At 34.5% G+C, this 26,249-nt stretch overlaps 1 long non-coding RNA gene across 2 annotated transcripts; it reads right to left on the bottom strand.

Annotated features, from left to right (window-relative positions):
* Nucleotides 1-9,386: 9,386 nt before the first annotated feature.
* On the bottom strand, nucleotides 9,387-26,014 carry LOC117977361 (uncharacterized). Of its 2 annotated transcripts, none has more exons than XR_004668502.3 (3): nucleotides 25,879-26,014; nucleotides 15,629-16,381; nucleotides 9,387-11,906 (listed from the first exon to the last, which is right to left on the bottom strand). It is a non-coding gene; the product is annotated as an uncharacterized LOC117977361 (long non-coding RNA). The 2 variants fall into 2 exon arrangements; XR_004668503.3 differs by having other exon boundaries at nucleotides 16,169-16,381.
* Nucleotides 26,015-26,249: the final 235 nt, after the last annotated feature.

Here is a 26,249-nt window from a genome sequence, read left to right as displayed (position 1 = left end):
TTCTAATTCCCCATAAAGAAATGCATATTTGAAACTATAGGTATGCAACTACATATATGTATATTTCTAAAAAAGATTCATACATTACATTTGCTTTTTATTCTAACTTAATTTTAATGTCATTTTAATTTTTCGATGATCATTTTTCAATGTCAAGAAATACTCTTCTGGAAATCCTCACTAGAGCAATCAGACAAGAGAAAGAAATAAAGGGTATCCAAATTAGAAAGGAAAAAGTCAAATTATCCTTGTTTGCATATGATATAATCTCATATTTAGAAAAACCTAAAGACTCAACCAAAAAGTATTAGAACTAATAAATTCAGTGAAGTTGCTGGATACAGAATACATTTACAAAAATCAGTATCTTTTTCTATATGCTAACAGCAAACAATTTGAAAAAAAAGAAAGTAATTATATTTACAATAGCTACTAATAAAGTAAAATATCTAGAAATTAACCAATAAGTGAAAAACCTCTACAATAAAAACTATTAAAAAATTGATACAAAAAATTGAAAAGAACACCAAAAAATGAAAAGATGTTCCATGTTCATGGATTGGAAGAATCAAAATTGTTAAAATGTCCATAGTACCCAAAACGATCTACAGACTCAATGCAATCCCAATCAAAATATCAATGACACTCTTCACTGAAATAAAAAAAATCCTAAAATTTATATGGAATCACAAAAGACCCAGAATAGCCACAGCTATCCTAAGCAAAAAGAACAAAGCTAGAGAAATTGCATTAGCTGAGTTCAAATCATATTACAGAGCTATAGTAACCAAAACAGAAGGATATGGGCATAAAAACACATAGACCAATGGAACAGAATAGAGATCCCAGAAATAAACCCATACATCTACAGAGAACTCATTTTCAAAAAAGGTTCCAAGAATGTACATTGGGGAAGGACAGTCTCTTCAATAAATGGTGATGGGAAAACTGGTTATCCATAAGCAGAAGAATGAAACTAGATCCTTATCTCTAGCCATATACAAAAATCAAATTAAAATGGATAAAGACTTAACTCAAAGACCTCAATCTATGAAACTACTACAAGAAAACATTGGGGAAACTCTTTAAGACATTGGACCATGAAGAAAAGATAAATACTTGAGATGACTGTGCTAGGCTGTTCTTGCATTGCTATAAAGAAATACCTGAGACTGAGTAATTTATAAGAAGAGATTTGAACAGACACTTCTCAAAAGAAGACATTTATGCAGCCAAAAAGCACATGAAAAAATGCTCACCATCACTGGCCATCAGAGAAATGCAAATCAAAACCACAATGAGATACCATCTCACACCAGTTAGAATGGCAATCATTAAAAAGTCAGGAAACAACAGGTGCTGGAGAGGATGTGGAGAAATACGAACACTTTTACACTGTTGGTGGGACTGTAAACTAGTTCAACCATTGTGGAAGTCAGTGTGGCGATTCCTCAGGGATCTAGAACTAGAAATACCATTTGACCCAGCCATCCCATTACTGGGTATATACCCAAAGGACTATAAATCATGCTGCTATAAAGACACATGCTCATGTATGTTTATTGCAGCATTATTCACAATAGCAAAGACTTGGAACCAACCCAAATGCCCAACAATGATAGGCTGGATTAAGAAAATGTGGCACGTATACACCATGGAATACTATGCAGCCATAAAAAATGATGAGTTCATGTCCTTTGTAGGGACATGGATGAAATTGGAAATCATCATTCTCACTAAACTATCGCAAGAACAAAAAACCAAACACCGCATATTCTCACTCATAGGTGGGAATTGAACAATGAGAACACACGGACACAGGAAGGGGAACATCACACTCTGGGGACTGTTGTGGGGTGGGGGGAGGGGAGAGGGATAGCATTGGGAGATATACCTAATGCTAGATGACGAGTTAGTGGGTGCAGCGCACCAGCATGGCACATATATACATATGTAACTAACCTGCACATTGTGCACATGTACCCTAAAACTTAAAGTATAATAATAATTAATAATAAATAAATAAATAAATAAACAAATAAAAAGATTTAATTGGCTTAGGGTTCTGCAGGCTGTTTGCTCAGGAAGCATAACAGTATCTGCTTCGGGGGAGGCTTCCAATCATGGAGGAAGGCACAGAGGGAGCAGGCAAAGATTTTTCGAGTAGTAGTCCACAAGCACAGACAACCAAAGCAAAAATGCACAAATGGGAGTTTAAAAGCAAGTTAAAAAGCTTCTGCACAGCAAAAGAAACAATCAACAAAGTAAAGAGACAACCCATAGAATAGGTAAAAGTATTTGGAAACTATCCATCTGACAGAAGATTAATAACCAGAATATATAAGGAGCTCAAACAACTCAATAGGAAAAAAATAATAATTTAATAAAAATTGTCAAAAGATTTAAAGAGACATTTCTCAAAAAAGGACATGCAAATGGAAAACAGGTATATGAAGAGGTACTCAATATCATTGACCATCACAGAAATGCAAATCAAAATTACAATGGGATATCGTCTCACCCCAGTTAAAATGGCTTTTATCTAAAAGACAGGCAATAACAAATGCTGGTGAGGACATGGAGAAAAGGGAACCCTCATACACTGTTGGTGAGAATGTAAATCAGTACAACCCTTGTACAGCGTTAGTTGGAAGATAAATTAGTACAACCACTATGGAGAACAGTTTGGAGAATTTTTGAAAAACTAAAAATAGAAGTAACATATATTTCAGCAATCCCACTGCTAGATACATACCAAAAAGAAAGGAAATCATTATATCAAAATATATCTAGACTCCCATGTTTATTGCAACACTATTCACAATATCCAAGATTTGGAAGCAACCTAAGTGTCTATCAACAGATGAATGGATAAAGAAAATATGGTACATATACACAGTAGAGTACTAGTCAACTATAAAAAAGAGTAAAATCCTGTTATTTGCAACAGCATGGATGGAACTGGAAGTCATTATGTTAAGTGAAATCAGCCAGGCACAGAAAGAGACAAATTTTGCATGTTCTCATTTATTCATGGGAGCTAGAAAATTAAATTTGCTAAAAATTGAACAAATGGAGATAGAGAGCATAATAATGGTTACCAGAGACTGGCAAGGTTAGTGGGTAGAGAAGTGGGGATGGTTAATGAGTATAAAAACATAATTAGATATAACGACTAAGATCTAGTATGATCTTAGTGTGCGATAACACAACAGGGTAACTACAGTCAACAATAAGTTGTACATTTTAAAGTAACTAAAAGAGTACATTTGGAATGTTTGTAACACAAAACATATAAATGCTTGAGATGATTGTGCTAGGCTGTTCTGGCTTTGCTATAAAGAAATGCCTGAGACTGAGTAATTTATAAAAAAAGAGGTTTAACTGGCTCATGGTTCTGCAAGCTATATGTACAGGAAGCATAACAGCATCTGCTTCCTGGAGGAAGGCACAGAGGAGCAGGCATATCACCTGGCAAAAGCAGGAGCAAGAGAGAGTGAGTGGGTTGGGGGAGGTGCCACACACTTTTAAACGACTAGATCTTGTGTGAACTCAGAGCAAGACCACACTTGTCACCAAGGGGATGGCCCAAGCCACTCATGGGGGATCCACCCCCATGATCCCAGTATCTCCCACCAGGCCCCACTTCTAACATTGGGAATTACATTTCAACATGAGATTTGGGCAGAGACAAATATCCCAACTATATTACTGATGGATACCTTATTTGCCCTGGAGTGATTGTTATGCATTGTATGCCTGAATCAAAATATTTCATGTTCCCTATAAATATATGCACCTACTATGTACCCACAAAAATTTAAAATAAAAATAAATAAGTAAATAGTTTTCTATAATTTCATTTGTAGTTGCTTATTTGTATTTTATTATATTGATGTTACTTGATTTAATTAGTCCTCAATTGCAGGATGCTTCAATTTTATACTGTTAAAGTGGTGTAGTGGTCATTTGTCACCTCACTTACCCCTAACTTTTTTTTTTTGTCTGCCCAGCTTCATTGTCGAGTACCCATAAAACCTTAATTTTCAACAAAGGAGGCAGTTCTTTCTCACTGTTTTAAGTATTAGTAGAGAAGAATTCTGGGTGATCGCCTGCTACTACAGAAGCCAGTGGAAATAAATTCTCTCTCCTCATTACTGTACATCCCGGTGTTAGCATGTGACCCAAATTTGGCCAGTTGGAGGCCCTCTCCTGGGACTTAGAACCTTGAGCTTTGAATCAAGTACAGGAGGGAAATGTTAGAGGTTGTTCATCCCAACAGGGGTGGAGTTCTGAGGGCATCCCAACAAGCTCTGCTGGCTACAAGCCTGTAACTGTGCTTCTTGCCTCTTCCTCCTTGATAACTTGAGTCCCACTGAACCTGTTTCCCATTCTTCTGGAGACTTCCAGGGAGCCTCTTAACAAATACATTTTTGTAAGAGTTAGTCAGTCTGGTTCCATAGCATTAATCAGGAATTTCAATGTAATGAAAGTCTATAATAAAAACTCCAAAGATCTCTTTTGCACTTATCCACTATTATTTCTTTAGTAAAAATCTTACAAATGCTAAGCCAAACATATGCAAAATTTTAGTTGAAAAGCAAATATTGTGTCGAACTACCTTCTCAAAATACAATGTAGAGATTAAAAATGTTAGCAGATTTCTGACTGTATAACCTTTTGGAACTAATCTCTCAGCCTCAGTTTATTCATTTTACTACGGGATTAATCACAGCAACTATTTAGCAGGGCCATTGTGAGGGAAAAATAAGAGAGTATATACAAAGTTTAGCACATAATAAACTGTGAGTAAGTGTTAGATTTCATTTTTATTAGAAAGAACGTAGAAATTATATGCCCACTGGCAGTGTCTAGATGTACTCTTTCACTCCTCTGCTTTCCTTTGGCTGTCTCTTGTCCCCCTTCATCCATTCATACATGCCTGGTCTGTGACTTAAATTCTTGGCAGGGGTATTTTGCATAATTCTTGGTTCTGTCTAGGCTTTTCATTTTATACAGTCATAGGTTATACAAAAGGCAAACTAAATTTAGAAATTCCCTAAAAATAGGATTATCAGATATTTCCCCCAAACTTCTAAGAAAAATACATTTGATATATTAAGAAAACACTGCTGTAGTTGTTATTTAACTTTTAGTTATCTTAAACTTTGTCAAACTTCCTTACAATTTCTTTATAGTTTACTATTTTTATTTAATTAACATATGAGGAGATATGATATTGCAAACTTTTCAGTGCTTAGGGCTTCTAAATAAAGATCTTAATCCAGCTCTCATTCTATAAAATGGTGCAAAATAAACTTAGACAAAGTGGGTAGAGGCCGGGAATAGAGGCTCATACCTATAATGTCAGAACTTTGGAAGGATGAAGTGGGTGAATCCCTTGAGTCCAGGAGTTTGAGACCAACCTGGGCAACAAGGTGAAAACCTGTCTCTATTATATTTTTTAAAACTATTTTTAAAGAAAAAATTAAAATAAACATTTAAAAAGAGGGTAGAAGTTAGACACTAAGAAATAATCTTGGATACAGCATTTTAAGAAAATAAAAACAGCCCTGATTAAACATATGAGAGAGGTAAGAGTTTCTTTATATGTTGTTGAAGAAGAAAGCAAATGTAAATATTAGAATTGAAAAGTGAATTCAGTTAGATGGAGAAGGTAGGATTAATATTAGAAAAGCTTTGAGAATCTCATCTGCATTGTGTAACAGAGACACCTGCTGGTCATTGTATATTTCACTGTTCAAACACTCAAAATACATTTGCTCATTCACTTTTTACCTCCTACTCCCACAGACAGTCTCTAATCTCTTGAAAATTCACAGCATAAACATGACGGGAGATTCATACCAAAATGATAATAATTAAATCAACAGAGTGTATTTGTCACATTGAATCTGGAGAAAAACTTCTGCCAGCAAGACAACTTTGATAATGTCATTTTAATATATATTAAATCAAATCTGCTTTGTATAATAAGCCACTAAAAGTTAGACTAAAGTCTATCAAACAACTCCTTAACCAGAAAAAAGAAACAGTTTTGTTTTCTGAAAGTACAGAATAATATTATGGTAATTGAAAAGATGAGGTGTGGTGGCTCATGTCTGTAATCCTAGCACTTTGGGAGGCTGAGGCAGGCAGATCACTTGAGCCCAGGAGTTTGAGATCAGCCTGTGCAACATGGTGAAACTCCATCTCTACAAAAAAATACAAAAAAAAAAAAAAAAAAGAAAAGAAAAACTTAGCTGCGCCTGTCGAGAGGATGAGATGGGAGGATTACTTAAGCCCAGGAGGCAAAGGCTGCAGTGAGCCCAGATCACGCCACTGCACTCCAGCCTGGGTGATAGAGCCAGCTCCTGTCTCAAAAAAAAAAAAAAAAAGAAAAGAAAAGAAAAGAAAAGAAATAAAAGAAAAAATAGACAAAAAAATTATAAAACAAATATATCTAAGATGCCAGATTAGGATATTTGTTTTAGAAGAGAAATGCAAATGATATTATCTAGAAATATTAAAAGTTTATCTTATAATAAACCATTAATAAATATGGGTTTGTTTTCTCTTAATGTTATAAAATTATCAAGATTGATGGGGTGTGTCCATAGCAACCAGAATAGTACTTAAGAGGGGTCAAACATGAAGACTAATTGGGTGATTATGTAGGATAAGTTGGGTCTCCTATCCCTAAGAAAATCTTGACTTAGTGAGAATACAGCCCTTTTCCTTAAATAATTCAAGTTAATTAAGACATTATGGATAATATACTTTTGGCAAGAAAAATATAATTTGGATTTTATTTAGCACCCTCAAATTTCATATTTTGAAAACAAAGATTTTAAAAATATTCCAGAGACCAATAATCACAATCAGAATCTAAAATGGCATGTAGTATAAATTAACTTAGTAAGTTAAATATTGTACATGGTTAAATTCACAATGGGGGCAAATGTAAAAAGTGTTTACCATAATCAGTTAGCTCAGTAATTAACAGGTAGTTATTAACACTCTGTGCTCAATACTGTGCTTAGAATTATAAGAGATACAGAACTGTAAGATAATCTATTTTCAAGGCACCCACATTCTAATTGTATAGACCACTTTATTTCACATAAATAATAATGTATGAGAAAAGTCAGCACTTAGTTATGAACTACATAACATGAAGACCCAAAGTCATGTAAAAGTTTCTACATGACAGTTGGGATATCTAGAAACTAGTTAGGGAAATGTTCATGGTGGAAATGAGTACTGAATGGACATGTGAATCCCAGGCTGGACCTGAGTACATGGAAATCTCAGTGAAAGTTATTTCAGGAAAAGGGAAGAACACAAGCAATAGGAAAGAAGCAAAGCCTGGTGACAACTGGTTTCTGGGAAGAGAATATATCTCACTAAAGGCAGAGATTGGACTGAGGGAATAGCAAAAAATATTTCGCTAAAAAGAACGAGATCAGTGTAGGGAAATTCTTGAAAGCCTGGCAGAAGAGTTTAGATTTGATGCATCAGGACATTAAAAAGATGAGTTTTTATAAATTCAAAGAGAGAGATTTGATAAATCCACTATTTAAAAAAGATTAGTTTGGCAGCAGCCTTTAGCATAAGTGGTCTAATATGGATTGGTTCCACTTGGGTAACTTTGCTAATAATATTTGGATTCAAACTTCAGCTACAAGGAAAATGGTTCATATATAACTTCGTACATTCAATATGATAATTAAATTATATACTTGATGTCTACGCCAACAATAAATGAGAAAGAAAGCTAAGCAATACATTTAATTTCTACGGATAACCAATAAAGTAAATGAGACCCCATACCTACCCATCTACCTCTTTTGCTCCACTCCCTGATCAAAGAAAAAATATTGCTCAAGGCAAATGAATGGTTATTGTTCTCTTTTTATTATCTAATCCTGCTTAGGAAAAGGTGAAGAATTTGTCCTGAATTACACAAGAATCTAAAGTAGACACTAATAATGATAAGAGTTATAATAATAACTATGCTACTATTAATGAGTGCCTATTAGTTGCTAAGCATAAAAAATGTTTTGTCTTATGTCATTCTTGCAACAGCCCTGCAAAGAAGGGATTGTGATCCCAATTTTTGTAGCTGAGTTGCCTGAGGCTCACAAGACCTGGAGAATGTTCTCTCAGATTGTGTATTGGCATGTGAAGGCAGGTCTGTCTGGCTCCAAAGATTCTGCTTTTTGCATGATCCCACCTGGCCTCTCTGGTGAGGACACCTGTCCCTGTTTCATTCTTAAGAAGCTAAATGTCAACATTGAAGGCCACTTCAAACTACATCCAAATTATTGCATGCCAAAATGTTAGTGGACTACTATGGTGAAAATGATAAGGATTGATAGAAAGATCTTGCTAAAAATTCAAATGGCAGAGTTTCAATTAATAATTTCAAAATTCATTCTCAGTATCCTAGAGTCATTATGAAGCCTGACATTGAATAATAGTTAACAACATAATAATCCTCCTGCTAGCTTTTTGTTTTATTTGTGTTTGTTTTAATTACTTCTTTGAAGGATATAATTCAAGCTACTCTACGTTCTGGCCTACTTTTTAAATGCTCCTGACATAAATAACTGACATAGAGATTTTACTAGGCTGCCTCTCTCATTTTGGCATGGCTTTTCACTACTATTGATTAGTATATCCTTATCTGGAAAACAAATCATCTCTGGTTTATAGTTTTTAAATAAGAGAGAAAGAAAGTTAGGGGCTGTTCACTATTTAGCTGTAAAGTTCTTTCCAATTCTGCAATAATGTGCAGTAGAGATGAAATGGGTCTGGGTCAATTGACTTTAATGGCAGAAGTTAAGGTGTTCAGTCACTTTCACTTACCCTAACTCACAAGTAAAAACTGTCATTTCTGAGGTCAACAGTTAATTCAAAATATGATGTTTTTGGCTCAGAGTTTTAAGGTTACAACATAAGAAATCTGGAGAACTTCTAGAATTGTATATTACATATGCAAAGCTCCCTCTCACTAGGGAAAAAAAAAAGAGCTTCCATGAAACATTGTTTTTATTGCATGCTGGGCTACTGAGAATTTCAGGCAATCCTGTAAGGGACAAAAAATAAAATAAGTTTGCTAAAACTCAAGAAGAAAAAACAAAAGAATCTCCAAGAGACAGTGATGCCTTTGGAGCAAATGCCAAGATCATCACTCCAAATCCTGGGCCAGTAATGAAACAGCGAAGATAAACTCAAAAATCACAGATGTAGCCAGGGGCCTATGACAGGCTTAATGTAAAGCCAGGTTGGTTGCTCAGAATCAAGTTGAATCATCTTAAAAATTTTTTTCTAAAACTGACATAAATAATAAAAGGAAGAAAAATAGTCAACACACTCATGAAGAAGAGAGAAAAAGTGAAGATCTTTGTCCTGATTAACAGTATAAACTATTATAAAAATATAATAATTAAAACAGTATTAGATCAATTAGACAGTAAAACAAAATAGAGAGTTCAAAAACAGACTTGTGAGCATTAAAATTTAATATGTGATAGAGATAGCCATGCAAAACATTGCAGAAATTACAGACTATTCACTAATAGTGTTGGCTCATAGTTATAAATATGGGGGAAAAATAGGATCCTTACAGCATGCTACATGCACAAATCAATTCCAGGTTGATTAAAGGCCCAAATATGAAAGTTAAAAAAGATAAAATAGAAGAATGTATTAATGACTCATGGTAGGTTAGGAGATTTTAAATGATACAAAAGGTACTAATCATAAAATTGACCACATTATATAATTAAAAACTTATGTCATTTAAAGATATTATAAAGATATTTAAAAATAAGCCATAGAGACATTTGCAACATGTATAACTTGCAAAACATTAGTAACCAAAATATATAAAGAATTCCTAAAATTGGAAAGAAAAAAATTAGAAAAATGAGAAAATTTACATGAACAAGCATTTATAGAAAATAAAAAATGGAGAGTAAACTTATGAAAAATTATTTAATTTCATTAACAATTAGAAAAATGCAAATAAATATCACAAACAGATGTCATTTTACTTTCATCAGACTAGAAAATATTGACCAGCATGATAAATGCTAAGTGTTGGCAAGTATGTAGCTCAATTAAAAGTCTATGTGGCTATTGTGAATAGTGCCAATATAAAACATGGGGGTGCAGGTATTCTTTTGATGACTGATTTCCTGTCTGCTGGATAAGTACCCACTAGTGGAATTGCTGGAGCATACAATAGTTCTTTTTTTAGTTTTTTGAGAATCTTTCATACTGTTTTCCATAATGGTTATACTAATTTATATTTCCACCAACAGTGTATAAAAGTTCCACCTTCTCCTCATCTTCACCGACACTTGTCATTTTTTGTCTTTCTAATAACGGCCATTTTACCGGAGGTGAGATGATATCTCATTGTCTTTTATTTGCATTTCCCTGATAATTAGTGATGTTGAGTATTTTTTCATATACCTGTTGTCATTTGTATGTCTTCTTTTAAGAAATGTCTATTAAGATCCTTTGCCCACTTTTTGATGGGATTATTTGTTTTTTTGTCATTGAGCTGTTTGAGTTACTTACATATTCTGGATATTAGTACATTGTTCAATGAATAATTTGCAAATAGTTTCCCAATTGTACAGGATGAATGGAATACTATTCAGCCATAAAAAATAAAATCCTATTTGCAGCAACATCAATGGAACTGGAGGTCGTTATGTTATGTGAAATAAACCAGGCACAGAAAGACACATATCACTGTTAGCACTCATCTGTGGGAGCTAAAATAGTTGATCTTATGGAGGTAGAGAGTAGAATGATGGTTACTAGAGGCTGGGAAGGGAATGGGGATGAAGAGAGGTTGGTTAATGGGTACAAACATGGGATAGAAGGAATAAATTCTAGTGTTTGATAGCACAGTTGACTGACTACAATTAATAGTAATCTATTGTGTATTTCAAAATAGCTAGAGGGGAAGATTTGAAATGTTCCGAACATAAAGAAATGATAAATGGTTGAGGTGATGGATAGCCTAGAAACCCTGGCTTGATCATCAAACATTGCACGCATCAAAATATCACAAGTACTCCATAAACATTTACAATTATTATGTATCAATAAAAAGTCTACATGGCATTGGTGGAAGTATAAATTTCATAAAAAGAACTTTGGAAAACAATTTGGTACCATTTTGTAAAGTTGGACATCAGTTCTCCTATTTCTAAGCCGTAGAGAAATGCTTGCACAATTACATCACGAGAAATATAGAAGAATATCCACAGTAGCATTCTTCATAATAGCAAAACACTAAAAGCAATTGAAATGTCCATAAACAAGATAATGGAAAAATACATTTGAGATTTTTCACATAATGGACTATAATAGACTAATGAAAATTAAAGACATATAGCTACAAAAAACAACTTGCAATGTAAATATTGAGAGAAAAAGTCACAGAAATCTATAAAGAGTGGATACCTTGCCACTTTGTCAATATAACTAATTTGGAATTACATGGCCCAGAAGTGCTTTCTCAGCATGATTTCAAAATAACATTACTACAAAAGAAATTTGTCTAAGATTTAGAAGGTGAAAATTTTAAGTCTCAGAAGGTTGGTAACATTCATGTGCAGTTGCAGCTCACACACGTTGTCATTGATCTTGGCAGAGGACAGCAGCCAGCCCTGCAGCTTCCCCAAATCCCTCAAGATCTCCTCCTTCACCTTCCCTGATTCTGGCCAGGTGTGGCTCAGCTCTGTGGTGAAGAGAATCATCTTCTCTGTCAAGTTACCTACATCATCAAGATTGGAGGTCATGAGAGGCAAGTGTGTCTCCTTGGTCTCTCCACCTTTACTCCAGCTTTAACTCCAGACTCAGGAACAGCTGGCTTTGAGCTGAGACAGGCAAAAACAAACAAACAAAAAGACTACATATACTGGCTAATCAGTTCCATAACTGCCTAAATTCTAGTCCCTTGGTCTATATCACTCACATACTTTCTGCTTTTCTGAGCAAACCCTAACTGTATGATGCCAGTGTGGGGCCTTCTAGATAACTCAGAACTAAAAGTAAATAATGAATTGCTTAGGAATGCATCATATATGATCAAACTTTTTTAATAAAGAAAATGGTAGACATAAAATTTGCCTCTGAAAGGGAGGCAGGAATAGAAAAGGATAGAAAAGAAACACATTGGTAGGCTCAGTGGTATTCAGAATTGTGTTGACAGACTTCTCAATATGGGAGGAGGGATTCACTAGTGTTCATTTTATTATTTTGCTTCACAACTTAAATATATATTATATATTATGTTTTATTCTTTTTATTATTTATACATTTATAATTTTGTATGTATAAAACATAAGAAGGGCATGAAAACAAAATTGAGTTAAGAAATCAGTAATTCAACAGGAAAAGAAGGTAGTGTCCAGAGCAGAAGTTGCACCAATTTTCTGAATCACCCCTAGAGAAAAAAGATCTTCAAGGACAGCAGAGTTTGAAAATGTGAGCAGGCCCAGAAGCAAACCACAGAGTAATTAGAATAATTTAGGAGTGGAGCATGCTCTTATAGTACCCTGGGTGCAAAACAGCTTCTCTGTCCTATGTGCTAGTAAGTGATACACGGAAATAATGGTAGAAAAAGGAAGGACAGACATAGAAGGATTTTATTGCATAAGAATAATACTAAGAAACTGGAAATAACCCTAGTCTCCAATAAGAGATATTGTTTAAACAAATTACAGTACATTAGTGTAATGGGAAATTATGTAGGTATTAGACTGAAACAGGATTATGTACAACTATATGGAAAGATATCCATGACATATTGTTAAGGGAGGTGAGCAAATTATAGAATATATACAATATTAACAAATTTCTGTTAATAAAAATGCATAGCTATGTTATATATGTCTATGCAGGAAAAAAAAGTCAAGAAAACACCACATGGGGAAGTTGGATTGTTTGAAAGGAGTTGTTTTCTAACTTTACATACTGCTGTGTTTACATTGTTTACAATGAGCTATATAAAGAAAATGTTTTTAGCTGGCCTAAAATTCAGGGGAAAAAATCACTTTACAAAAAGGAGAAACCTAGGGCATCATATATTTCACCTAGTCCTCTGAGCTCATCATCTTCATAAATAAAATAAGTCATTGCTAACATTTGAAATTCTTAAGTAGATGGCACTGAAATAAGCTTATGCCTATCCCTAGAATCTGGCAAAAGAATTTTTTTAGGAAAAGAGAGAACAAATTTTACTAAAAATATATTTAAAAGGTTAACATTAGCTGTAGACTGCATTACAAGTATTATTTTCTTTATTAAAATTTTGGCCCATTACCAATTAAATCTCTCTCTCTTTACAGGAAAAAAAAAAGATGGAAGGACTTCCCTTTAATACATGAGAGTAAAGGTGTATACACAAAAACATAAAATGATACACAAAAGCCCCCTTTCCACCAATGTAAATCTTTTCTTTGAAGCAGTTATCATACTTAAAATCACATCATTATTTTAGCAACTAGTTGTTAAAGGTCTGGGCTCCTCTGATTGGGCTATAAGCTCCCTGAGCTCAGGAATCCTATCGTTCTGGTTCCTTACTGTATTCACAGTGCCTAAGAAATGGTAGTTGTACAACTATTTGTGGAGGAAAGGAAGGCAGGAAAAGGAAGAGGGAGAAAGGAGGGAGGGAGGAATGAAATCACATTTTCAAAGAAAGAAAGGAATATCCAAGGCCATATCTGCTAAAGAGATGTTATCAGTGTCATGTTATCAATGTTTACATGTTAAGAGTCATGTAATCAATGTCACAGAACTGACCCTGGAACTCTTTTCTAATAGCTCACTCAGAATTCTTTCTGCTGTACTAGGCAACAGATCCTATTCTGTTTCAAGTTCGTGGGTTTCCTCCCAATTTGAATCAAAAGAATATTGCTGTATATAGTATAGTTAATTTGATCTAAATTTAGGCAAGCACTTCAACACCTATTACCAAAATGTCAGATATGTTACTGTAAAAACATTTGAATCAGATCATTTGATTAGGACAAAAAGACTGTGAACATCTTGACATAATTTCCCTTCTTTCCTTTGTCTCCAACCTGTATGGAGGTGAGTCTAGAAAACTCTTTTATTTTGTGATGTTATTGAATTTCATCATATCAGGCAAAAATGTAAGGCCATAGCATTGTGTTCAGAAAAACTAAGTAAGTTCTTTGAAAATGCCATTTTTATTAAGGCTTTCTTTGTTGAAAAGAGAAAACCACCTGAAAGCTGATACATTTCCATATTCTATAATCCATCGTAATTCCGTACTAGTCCAGCTTTGAAAAATAATTTTAGCCATTGGGATAGTATTATTTATATATTCTAAAGTCATATCCAAAATCTAAAGATCTTGCTGAGGCTAAATATTGTTTTAGTGGACTGAGAAACAATGAAGATGAAAAGAGAATTAGACTACTGAAGTCTCATATTTAAGACATAATTAAGTCTAGGAAACCAAAGCTGAATTTAGGCTTATTCTCCGAATTCTAGAGTTGCTAGAAAGAAAACTTAAAGGGTATCATTTGCATTGGAAATAGTGCATAATATATACTTTGGAGACCAAAAAAAAAAAATGAAAATCATACAAGAACACACATCTGCATTATCATAAACTTGTTCTTTTTAGGGATGGGATTCACTCTCCTTAATTCAACAGATATTATGTGTCAGAGAGTTTTTCAGGGAGTTAGTATTATATATAAGGCACAATGTAAATCACACCCAGAAGGCAACTGAAAGATAACATATTAAATAATTCCATCTTTATTTAAAAATTAAAACAGTATATTATAGTGCTTAAGAATTGCTATGGACTGAATTGTGTCCCGCAGAATTTATATGTCGAAGCCCAAACCTTCGATGTGAAATGTGACTGTATCTGACGATAAAGGCTCTAGGAGGTAATTAAGGTTAAATGAGGTCATAAAAATGAGGTACTAATACCACAAGACTGTGACCTTATAAAAAGTGTAAGATCTCTCTCTGTCTCTCTCTCTCTCTAACATAAGCACACACAGAGACACACACACAAACACACACTTTGCTCTCTCTCCCTCTCCCCCTCTATATCAAGTCATCAATGACAAGGAAAGCAGCCATTTGTGAGCCAGGAAGAGAATCCTCAAAAAAAACAAAAACAAAAACAAAAAACACATTTGGCCAACACCTTGATCTCTCACCCACCAGCCACCAAAACTGTGAGAAAATAAGTTTCAGTTTTTGAAGCCAACAGTCCATTGTATTTTGTTATGGAGGCCCAAGCTGACTAAGACAAGAACATAGATTGTTTTTTTATAAGACAGATCTAGTTTTAAATTCTTCCCTAGCTAACCCTCTAAATCTCAGTTTTCTGTTTGTAGAAAGTTATGAACCCACCTCCAAACTCTGCTTTCAGAAAGAAAGCTTATAATACATACAAATCAGTTATTATGGAATTAAATAAATGGTAACTTATTATTTTATGTTTTATTCATTATTTACATAAACTGTTTAGCAAATCAAAGACTTTATAACTTAAAAAGAACTTAAATAATACATGTTTAAATGCTAATTAATTATTAATAATCACCTGTCCAGAAAGAAGTGATTTGTCTTTTATGAGTCTAATCATTTGTCTTGATCTTCAACTTCAAGGTAGTGTGACCTTTGAATGGCTAGCAGCATGTCAGAAGGCACAAATGGCCATTAAGCAAGAAAAAAGATTGTAAAATTATTCTATTGTTGTTGAATACACTCTTTATGCAGCTTTTAGTGAAAACATTTTAAAGATATAGTCTTATTGTTTGCATAAATTTGAATGGTGCTATTAGTTTGAGTAAACATTGCCCTCAGTTACGGTATTTGATACAATATAAGCAATCAGTATAAACTCTCAGAATGAATGGATAAATCCAGTCATTTTAGCAATAGTAGAAATATTTATGATTAGCTGCCCTAGTACACATTTACTCAATCACTCATTCAACAACATATAATTTCCATGTATCATATATAATCAGAAACATGTATCTCCATGGCATGCTGTGGAAATACTAAAAGGAGCTAGATATGGTCTTAGTCCTTAAGCAGCTGGATCCCCAAGGCTTAGTGAAGAATTTTATCTACATACTTTCATATACACTCTTTATTTACTCTTTTCATTTATGCATTCAGTTAATATATTTAAGCATCCACAAGGTATTTAGCACTGTAGTAGGAAGTGAATATATAGCAAAGACCAAGACGACAAAGCTCCGTCTTCCATGATGCCCCATTTCAGAGTCTGTGTTGTACTTCCCTGTTTACTTCTTTTTCTTCCCTGTGTCTTGGGCACATCCACCACCTACCAAAGATTTTTGCACACAGAAACAAATAGTGTAATTAGACAGAAGTAGGAATAGTATGAGTGCCATACTCTTGCATCCAATCTCATGGCAGACATTGTTAATTAATTGTGGCTCTCATTCCCCAAAAGTATGAATGTGATCTTAAAATCCTTTTTGTCAGTATTTGTACCAGTCAGGACCAATAAAAGGTAATAAACTCATTAAAATTTTGGTCTATTTTAACCACTGAGTGGAATGAAGAAGGCAAGGTACAAGTTACAACTCCCACTTCAACAAATAGAAAAAAATGCATACATCCCAAAGTCAAGTTTGTAAGACATCGAAGTAGGGAGGATGCAAAGAGGACTAAATGAACTGTTTCCAGAGATGGAATATTTCTTGGGAAAGATGAGACCAACAGTTTTCTTCATGGCAGCATTTGCTAAATCTGTGCACATAGTTAAGATTAAGCTTGATTTAAGCAAAGAACTCCTCTAGGAGAAACAGAAACCCTCAGAGCTTTCGGCGGACACTGGCAGGGGAATCTAAAGGAGCCCCAGACATGAGTGCTAAGGTGGTGCAAAGCAGAGAAGGAACTCCTGTTTCTTGCAATGCTTAAGAGATAAAGTCCCTCTAGAGGGAGGGGTCTGCAACAAACACAGGGCACGTCTGTACTTTAGAGAAGGACTAACTTTTTACTTGCGGTGGAATCCAACCCCTATGTGGCTAAATTCCCAGTTGTACTGAGATGATTCGTTCTCAGTCTACCTGCATAAGAGAAAAGGGAAAATCTTGTTTGAGAGGAAAGTAACATCAACCTCTCTCTCTCTATAGTTCTAACATGTACAGAAACGAGGCATCTGAATAAATTGGAAAACGTAACGAAAGAAAATGAAAAAAAGTTAGATGATATAAGGACACTTCCTCTTCTCCCTAGCTATGGATATCATTGGACTAAACAGATAAAAGCTTTAAAATAACTAACGAATAAATTTAAATAAAAGAGAATAAATGATGAGCGGAATGAAAGAAAAGACAGAATTTTAACATACAATTAGAATCAATATGAAAATCAAATGAAACATTCTAGAACTGAAAAATATAAAATACATGAATTAAAAACTCTAGAATGTGTTTAATAGCTGACTAAACACAGTAAAGAAATTATTACTGAACATAAAGACAGAAAAAAATTCAACTTGAAGACAGAAAAGAAATGGAAAGAAAAGAACTAAGTATTAACAAATATAGGGCAAAAATTAATATAGTACATGGGCAAATACATGCGCAATTGAAATCTCAGAAAAAGAGAAAAGGGACAGAGACAATATTTGAAGAGCTATGGATGAGGATTTTTCCAAATCTGATGAAGGCAACAACCAGAGATCCAAGAATCCCAGTCAGCCTCAAGAGAGACACATACAAATTAACCACATTTGGCAAAACGTATTTAAACTTCTCAAAAAAAAAAAAAGTGGGGGGAGAAACAGATTTTTAAACCAGGCATAGAAAAAAGGCACATCTTCTTCAAAAAGCAAGAATGAGATTTATGGATAATTTTACCAGACAAAAGCAATGGAATGGCATCTTTAAAGTGATAAAAGAAAAAGAGGGAAGAAAATAAAACTGCCAACGCAAATTCTGTATCTAAAGAAAATATTTTTCAAAAGTGAAGGTGATATAAAGATATTTTAGCCCCTCCTCAAAAAATGTTGTTGCCAACAAACCAGCACTACAAAAAATATTAATGAAATTTTTCAAGCTGACGGAAAATGGTCAAAAATGAGAACATGAAAGAAATGAAGAACACTAGAAAAGTTAAATATGTGAGAAAATTTGGAAAATATTGATGTCTTTAAAACAATAGTTGGCCGGCTGCGGTGGCTCAAGCCTGTAATCCCAGCACTTTGGGAGGCCGAGGCGGGCGGATCACGAGGTCAGGAGATAGAGGCTATCCTGGCTAGCACGATGAAACCTCATCTCTACCAAAAATACAAAAAATTAGCTGGGCGTGGTGGCGGGCACCTGTAGTCCCAGCTACTCGGGAGGCTGAGGCAGGAGAATGGCGTGAACCCGGGGGGCGGAGCTTGCAGTGAGCCGAGATCGCACCACTGCACTCCAGTCTGGGCGACAGAGCAAGACTCCGTCTCAAAAAAAACAAAGCAAACAAACAAACAAAAAAATAGTAATAATTATTACTTGTAGGGTGTATAACGTAGTACATGTACAACATATAACAATAAATATTCAAGGTTGGGAGTGATAAGTAAAAGTGCTGTGAGAGTTTTGCATCCTTCAAGACATAAGGACTAAATGTAATAAGTCAAAGATGTATGTTAAAATCACTATGATAACCACTAAACAATGAAAGAAAAAGATTTTTAACTGAAAAAATAAAAGATATAAAATGGAATAGAAAATACTGAGTGATTTAAAAGACAGCAGGAAAGAAGTAAAAAAAATGATACTTTTTAAATAAAGGAAGATGATAGACTTAAATCCATGCATTGATCTATATCCATAACTATAGTTAATGTAAATTGACTAAAGACCATAAATAAAAGACATATTATCCAACTGCATTAAAACATAAGCCCAACTATATACTATTTACAAGAGACACTATTTAAAAAAAAATCTGTATAAATGTAAGGGGTACAAGTGTAACTTCGTTACATCGATATATTGCATAGTGGTAAAGTCTAGGCTTTTAGTGTAACCATCATTCGATATCGTACATTGTACCCATTAAGTGATTTCTCATTGCTCACATACCCCATCCTCTCACCCTTTTGAGTTTCCAGTGTCTATTATTCCACACTCTATGTGTATGTGTACACATCATTTAGCTTCCATACAATAAACATGTTAAATATAAGGAGATAAATGGGTGAAGAGATATAGGATAGGGAAAATGTACTTAGGATATACTAACAAAAGAAAGCTGGAGTTACTCTATTAATATCAGACAAATCAGGGCTGGAACAAGGGCAAGGAAAGCAAGTGCAACTGCCATAAGAGTGAATGCCTCTTACAGGATGAGGCATTTGGGCACAAAATTTAAGGGGGAGCTTACTCTCAGGGTCCTACAACTGCAGAGTCAGTATCAGAGAGTAGGCATCACCTTAAATTTTGCTATGTAGTTCTGTTCTGATCCTGGGACAAAGTAGTCTCTAAAACAAAATGTATTATTAAATATAAAAAGGAATATTTCATGCTAATAAAATAATTATAATCTTAAATTTGTACTTGCCTAAAAACAGAGCACACACACACACACACACACACACACACATCAATTGGGAAAATCCACAATCATAGATGGATGTTTTAACCTACAACTCTCAATGACAGATAAAGCATTTAGAACAATAATAAGAACAAAACTAGGATACCAAAGCCGTAAAATACATCTAAATGATAGTTCCAAAATACTACACCCAGAAATGGCAGAACACACATTTTTCACATAGATATGGAATATTCACCAAAACAGAATATATTCTAGACAATAAAGCAAGTGTGAATATATTTCAAAGGATTAAAATCATACAGAATATGTTGTCCAACCACAGTTTAATTATACTAGAAATCATAACAAAAAGGTAATTAGAAAATCACCAAATGTTTGGAAATTGGGAAGCACACTTCTAAATAACCAATGGTTCAAAGATGAAAAGATAATAGAAATAAGAAAATATAGTAAAGACAGTAATAAGTTAAAGTTTAAATTAAATTAAAGTGGACATAAAATGTTTATGCTATTAGCACATATTGTTTAGGCTATCCACTCAAAGTAGTATTAATGTGTAATTAATTAATATGTGCTCCAAACCTTGATTGATTTTACTTAACAACACGGTTTAGAAACACTTTTTAGAAATACAACAATACAAATGAGTTTCATTTTTTGTTATAACTCCACTGTTTGACAGAGCCATAAATGGTTGATTAGGTCATTTCCAATTATTTTTTGGGAAAGAGTCCTGCCATGAGCAATTAAGATGTGTACTTTCATAAGAATATTTATAAATTCCTAGCAGTAGAATACTTAGAATTTCTGGTGTTCTTCTTCACAGTTTTCAGGTATAGGAAATTTTATTTTTCAAAATAACTTTATTTAAGTATAATTTACATAAAATAAAATTCATCCATTTTAACTGTGCAATCTAATGAGTTTGACAGAGATATATTTATATACATAAGTATTTACACAAGGCGATATCTATATAGAGAGATATAGATCTATATCCATGTAACCACTACCACAGTTAAGATGTAGAACATTTGCATCATTGCAAAAACTTCCCTTGTGCCCCTTCCCAGTCAATCACCTCCTTGCATCTCAGCTATCACTGCCCTGCTTTCTTTCACTGTGTATTAGGTATTTCTTTTCTAGAATTTCCTATACATTTAATCACAGAGTAGAAATTCTTCTGTGCCTGGGTTCTTTTGCTTAGCTCATCGTAATGTTATTGTATTCATCAACGATTCCTTTCTGTTGCTGAGTGGTATTCTGTTACATGGATATACCATAATTGGCATTCCCATTTACCTGCTGAATTTGTATTGCTTCTGTTTGGAGGCCATTATGAACATAGATTCCCAAATCATTCATGTATAAGTCACTGTGTGGACACATTTTAATACTTCTTATGCACAATTGTATAGTAAAACTATTCACTCAACTGTTAATGGATCTATGATTTAGTTTGTGGCTATTGCAAGAAAAACTGCCACATACATCCTTGCACAATTGTTTTTGATATGGTTTTATTTTTGTTGGTTAAATACAAAGTGAAATTGCTGAGTCATATGGTAAGGATATGTTTAACAACATAAGAAACTGTCAAACTGTTTTTGCAAAGTTAAGGTACCATTTTATAATATTGCTGGTGATATATAAGAATTCCAGTTGTTCCCTATCTATGTCAACACTTAGTGAATCAACCTTTAAATTTTAGCCATTGTAGTGGACGTGTAGTGATTTTGTTTGTCCCCAGTGTTAAGTATCTTACCATGTGTTTATTGGCTATTAGTTTATTAGGTTATTAGTTTATTAGTTTATTAGTTTATTGGCTATTTTCTTTTATGAAATCTCTATTACAATCTTACAACCAAATTTTAACTAGGTATTTTCTGTTATATTATTATTTAGTTATAAGAGTTACTCATAAACTCTAGATACAAGTCTTTTGTTAGATATATGCACTATATTTTCTCAGTTCGTGAGTTGACTTTTCATTTCTTGATGGCATGTAAGAATAGAAATTTTTAATGTTAATGACATTCTATTTATCAATTTTTTTATGATTCATGCTTTCTATTTCACATGTAGGGAATCTTTACCTACAAGAAGATCACAAATATCTTCTCCCATGCTTTTTCCTACAAATTTGTAGTTTGAGTTTTGAGGTCTTACATTTCGATCTATGACTAATTTCAAGTTAATTTTTGTGTATGGTGTGAAGTAAATGTATCCCAATATCTTGGGGATTTCTGGTATTCTATATAGCGCTTACCTCTTCAGAGCCCTTTGCTGCAACTTCAGCCTCCTTCCAAAATGCCTGAACTCTGGTATGTGTCTTCTATACAAGGCAAGGCCACATACTCTACTTGGGACTTTCGTCTACACTGTGGTCTTGCATGTGTGTCTCTCAATAAAAATACAGGATGACTATAGACTTTACATGGTTTATCTCTTTTTTCTCAGGAATCATAGTGTTTCTCTGCCTATTCTCCAAAGTCTGAAACTATTATTTCATCTAATTTTGTGCTGTTTTCCATCTCTTTCTCTGTGGAGAAAGGATAATTCTATTCATTATAATAATGGCTGTAAATGTAAGTCTATGTGCCCTGCATTTTAATCAATATTACCCTTTCAAAATGTACTCCACAAACAGGCCTATCATGAGCAACGGACACATTCACTAGCACTGCTTATCATTATTTAATTATTTTTCCAGTAAGATAGTATATAGTTTCCCAGGGCTGCCATAACAAATTATCACAAACTGCATGGCTTTAAAACAACAAAATGTTATTGTCTCATAGTTTTGGAGATTAGAAGTCCAAAATCAAAATATGAGTTGGGCATGTTCCCTCTAAAACATGCAGGGGAATCCTTTATTGACTCTTCGTAGCTCTGCTGGTTTGTTGACAATCTTTGACGTTCATTGGCTTGTAGCTACATAAATCTAATCACTGCCTTGGTCATCCCATAGCATTCTCCTTGTGTTTCCGTGCCTTTATATGGCCCTTTTCTTATAAGGATACCAGTAATACTGGATTAACAGACCACCCTATTTCTGTGTGACCTCATATTATCTGATTATATGTCCAACAACTTTATTTCCAAATAAGGTCACATTCTGAGGTACAGGGGTTTAGCACTCCAGCATACCTTTTTTGGAGGGGGCCACAATTCAACTGATTACAGATAGGTAGAAATGACATGTTATTATTCTGATTTATGTTTATTTAAATGTGACTAAGGTAGAATATATTTTCATGTTTGTTGGTTATTTTTATTTTCTATTGTCTATGTCCTTTCTTATTTTTCAACTGAGTTGTACACCTTTATACTCTGAAGGAATTCTCCATAAAGGAATTAAATCTCTTATAGATCATGATGTATGTTTAGTATTTCTTCAGTTTGTCATTTGTCTTTTGACTTCATATAAATTCAAATAGGTAATTCTGCCTGCTAGATAATCTTAAATTCTACATAATCAAATTTATCTGTTAAGTTTAGTTTTGCCTTATTTGTTTCTAGGTTTTAAGTCTTAATTTCAAAGACTTCTCCTACCCCTAAGTTAATGAATAAAACTACTTGTAGTTATTTAATTAAACATTTTATCTATTTATATTTATTTTGATGTTAAGGTATAACGTCCCTTTTTAAATTCAAAGTTATAAATAGCCAATTGCCCTGTTACATTTGTTGAATAATATAGCTTTCACTTATTTTGAAGAGATTGCCACTTTCTTCTTAGGTCTGTTTTATTTTTATTTCTTTTATTTAGTTTTTTGCAATAGGGTTCTTGCTATGCTGCCTAGGCTGGATTCAAAATCCTGGGCTCAGGTGTTCCTTCCACCTCAGTCTCCCGAGTAGCTGGGGCTACAAGCATGTGCTGCTGCTGAGCCTAAAGTCCATTTTCTGTTTCCTCTGTAGTATTAAGTTTGTAGTTTTGTCACTTAACATGTGCAAGGACTATATACCCATTAAATTCTTATCTTAAATATTCCAAATAAATTTTATTGTCATTTTATCAAGTCATAAAATATCCTGCTGGCTTTTTATTTGATATTTCACTGAATTCAAAGATATAAAAAGAACTGGCACCCTTAAAATAATAACCCCCTGGCATACAAATTATGGTCTCCAGATACCACACTTTCTTAATAAAAGAAAGCAGGGTTCCTTAGACATACAGTTAATTATAAGTATGAAACAAAACAAAACAAACAAAAAAAATAAGAGGATTCCAGATATCTTTTTAGAGCAGGTAGCAAGGCAATAAGTAAAGCGATTGTGTCAAAAGCGTTCATGAGTGAATTTTGAAGAGGCTGCCATCGGCCAAAATTAAAGCAATCTAAGTATCAAGAAGGATAATAATTGCAATGGATTGTAACATAAAACACCAAACAATAACTGTAAAAACAACGAATTAATTGGCCACTATTGGAGAATGATAACAATGATTACTTCCCAACCCCAGTGCCTTGACTTTTCTGTTCTTTATAACATTACTGGAATAGTCTCACCAGCATTCTTATCTAAGTATTTCATTGTTCCTCTGATTGTAAACAAACAAGAAGGGATAAGTGGTATCAGTTACTACCTCCTTTAGTTGATTTAGATAATGAGATGCGAGACTTTTGAACTGATGAAGTATAGATGAACTTTCTGGACTTTGAGTTCATGCTATAATGGGATGGGACTTTGGCGGATGTTGCATTTTGTAGGTGGACAGATGTGAATCTGAGGGGCCACAGAACCATTTTAGTAGGCATAATAAAGGCCTCCTCAAACTGTTAGAACTTGTGAATAGTTACCTTACATGGCAAAACGGACTTTGCAGATATGATAAGTTTACAGGGTTTGAAATGGAGATTACGTTGAGTTGTCCAGATAGGTTCAATGTAAACACATGACATCTAAAATTTGGAAGAGCGATGCAAAAAGATGTCCTCTGTAAAGGACCTGACCCACTGTTGCTGGCTTTGAAGATGGAGAAAGAGGGTCTCTGAGCTAAGATATGTGTATGGCCTCAGAAACTGGAAACAGCTCTCAGGTTACAGCCAGCAAGAAAATGAAGACCTGAACCCTACAACTGCAAGAAAATGAATTCTGCCAATAACTCAAATTAGCAGGAAACTGATTCTCCCCTAGAACATCCAGAAAGGAATGCAGCTTTGCTAACAACTTGCTTTTAGTTAAGTGAGACCCATACCAAATTTCTGATATACCGAACTGTAAAAATAATAGATTTGAGTTGGTTTATGACACTAAATTTGTGGTAATTTGTAAGGCAGAAATAGAAAATGAATACAACCTATTTAGTTCAATCTTAATTCTAAAGGCCTTCTACTCTGAGATCACATAATCTTTACCTGCTTCTTGAACAAATCAGGATCTTGTTAGCAAGGAGAAAGGAGTGAGTGGCAGGGAGAATCCCAGTGACCAGTGCTTGCCACAGACGGCTAATCTTAATCTGGTTTAAGTCTCTAGTTCTGTCTCTCAGAATTCTACCTCATGCTTTATGATCCACCACTTTCTAATCTATGGAATAGATGATCTCTTGCTTCTGTGCTCTTGGTAATTCAGTTCCGTCTGCCTGGAACACCTCCAGCCCATTGCCCATTACAAGTAATACTTAAGAACTAAGTGCTTGAATTCTTCACTCCTTATAAGAATCTTATTGAACAGCACTCACTATAGACACACACTTTTTATATTTCGCATTATGAAATACTTAAAAATGAGCAAAAGTAGAGAGAACATTACAATGGATCCCTATCAACCAGAATTCAGCTTCCATAATCAAAATTCACATTGATAAGTCAGATAGAAATAACCAGCGATGTATTCCCACAGCAGGCTGACGTGTTGTCAACAGGGATGGTTTGATTTATATCTAAGCTGAGAAAATGGATTCAATTCTCCAGGATCTTAGTTATCGTGAACTCTAACAGCAAAAATGACAAAACCACTCTCAGAGGAGCCATTAAGTGCTACCAGTGACCAAGATGCGAGAAAAATCCTACTTCAGACTAGAACCTGAACAGCATGTCACAAGCGTCCTAAAATGGCTGTCACGTTACAGGACTTGCCCATAAGGTCAATTGTGGCCACTTAAGACTTACTTGAAGAGAGAGCTAAGGGTTTTCTTTTTAATTTCGTTTTTTGTTTTTGTTTTTAATGGCCCACGTCAGTGCTAGCAATAGAGAAAATGTGTCCCTGATCCCTTGGATAAATCGAATTGACTGAAGAATGCTTGAATTCATTTACCCCAAAACAAAGGCAGAGGGCTGAGGGTCACTGGAGTTTCAGGGCTGCTCCCAGCGTTGCGAGCACGGACGCCAGAGCCGACTTCCCTCAGGCCCCGCACTGCGGCAGGGACCCTTCTACGGAGGATGGCTGGGGCTCCGGGAGGCTATAGGAACGCCATCTAGAAGCTAGATCTCAGGCAAACGAACGCGCTTTAAAAGGAATTAAAACGAAAGAACACAAACTCGAATCCTGGACCTGATTAGGGGCACGACCAAAGAAAGAAATAACTAACGGTTCTCACCCTCCCTTTCATTCCCTCCCGCGGAAAGAGAAAGGCTGGAACTCCGCTTCCCAGAATGCAAAGCGCGGGGCGGGGCTAAAGAGACAGC

This window comes from Pan paniscus, chromosome 22, assembly GCF_029289425.2.
Source record: "Pan paniscus chromosome 22, NHGRI_mPanPan1-v2.0_pri, whole genome shotgun sequence".
NCBI lineage: Eukaryota > Metazoa > Chordata > Mammalia > Primates > Hominidae > Pan > Pan paniscus.
The sequence above is the reverse complement of the archived record's forward strand: the minus strand, read 5'-3'. Positions and strand labels throughout refer to the sequence as shown.